The sequence below is a fragment of the Helobdella robusta genome (genome assembly GCF_000326865.2).
Source record: "Helobdella robusta unplaced genomic scaffold HELROscaffold_23, whole genome shotgun sequence".
Taxonomy (NCBI): Eukaryota; Metazoa; Annelida; class Clitellata; order Rhynchobdellida; family Glossiphoniidae; genus Helobdella; species Helobdella robusta.
The window spans coordinates 113,036-115,047 of NW_008704216.1; positions in this window are offsets into that span (position 1 = coordinate 113,036).

Below are 2,012 nucleotides of genomic sequence, written 5' to 3' on the forward strand. Positions count from 1 at the left end.
TCTATCTATCATCTATCTATATTTAAGAAGATTAATTTTTAAAAATATTTTTAAAAATGATATTAAATAAAACATAATAAATTTTTCAACATTAATAACATGAAACCGTGTTATATCTTTTTTTAAATTTAAAGTTTCTTAACAGGATAATTGGGTACATAATAGCTTCGAAATAGCTCTTGAGACTTAGCATGTAGTCGAGGTGTTTCATGCAGTAATGAGTTAGTGCGTAGGTTTTTGAAAATTTGTTGGTTCATTTATAATTCATTGTAGAGATACATGAAGTCGGGCTATTATTACTGAAATGATCAAATGTTGTACCTACAGACTCGAGAGAATGTCTAAAAAATTTTCGTGTTGTGTTGTGCTTTTTTTAACATTTCTTCTTATCTTAATGCATTTAAGCATGCATTTGTGAGTCTGTGTTTGTAAAAGTTTGTGTTTGTGCGTGTGTGAAGATATGCGTGAAAGAAAGTATGTGTGTGTTTGTACGTGTGTGTGTGTTTGTACGTGTGTGTGTGTGTGTGTGTATTGTGCGTCTGGTGTAAACTTGTTATTCGTATGATGCTTGTGTGTCCTTGTGTTTGTAGGTGCGTATGAGAGTGCTTATGTCTGTATCTGTGTGTGTGTATGTGTGTGTGTGTGTGTGTGTGTGTGTGTGTGTGTGTGTGTGTGTGTGTGTGTGTTTAATAGCGAGCGTATGATCGCCTGTGAGCTAGCGATGAGGAGAAAACATTTTATTCGCCAGGATCGTGCTCTGCAAGTAAAAATGGAAACAAGAGGAGAACGACAGACAGAGAGACACACAGGCAGACAGACAGACAGACAGAGAGAGAAAGACAGACAGACATAGAAAAAGAAAGACAGAGAGAGAGAGTGAGAGAGAGAGTGAGAGAGAGAGAGAGAGAGAGAAAGAAAGAGCTTGTGAGAAAGGGCGGATCGGTACTAAAGTTAATGAATGACCAGCTCTATTGCTAATAATTAGGATGAGTTCTTTTGTGTTCCGTTCAAATGATGATGACGACTACGACGATACGATGATGATGAAGATGATGATGTTTATCTCCATCCTCATCATCATCATCATCATCGTTATTATGGATATGGTAATGATGAGGATGTTTTGGTGGTTATGATAACAACATTAACAAAGATTAAAAAGTTAAATTTAACAGAGATGACGTTGGGAAGTGTTGGTTTTTTTTCTTACAATAAATAATAGTTTATGCTTTTGCTGGAATTCCAAAATACATTTCAGTATCAATGGTTTTTGTTTACATTTCTTTGTTTCAATCCTCTGTTTATATTTTGCTTGTTTAACTATCTCGTTTACCTTTTGTTTACACTATGGTTTCCTGGGTTATTTTACATTCTTTTGTTTTCTTTTTTTTTCGTTTTTTTATTTATATTTTGTTTACATCTCTTGTTTACCTTTTGTTTACACGGATTTTTTTTTATTCTTTTGTTTACAATTTTTTTCCGTTCTTTATTTACTTTCTATGTTGATGTTTGCGTGTTTGTTTTATCGTCTGGGCGTGCAAAAAATTGTGTCGGTCGTACGCGATGTGCTAATTATTGCTTTTGTTTCGCAGGTCTGAGTTGAGTTATCTATGGAAGCTTGTTGGTTTCTTTGTTGTTAGTTGTTGTTATTGTTGTGACTGATCTGTGCTGTTGTTCGTATTTGTTGTTGCGTGTTGTTGGGCGTATTTGGCTTTGTTTTGTCGCATGGCTTTGCCCCCTTTTTGCGTTCCAAATTGTTGTTATTGTTGTCTTGTGTTGTTGTTTTTTTGCTGTTGTTGTAGTTATTTTTTTATTTTTCAGAAATTTTTACTTGTTTGTTTGTCATTGTTTTTATGCTTTTGTCTTACGATTAATGTTGTAGGCTGTTGTAGGCTGTTGTTTGCTGCTGTTTGCATTATCTATTTCCGCGTTTGTTCTCGTTGTTCATTAATTGTTTGTTTGTTGGTTTTTTGTCTGCTTAGCTGCTAGTTGTTACCTAGCTAGCTGCTAGG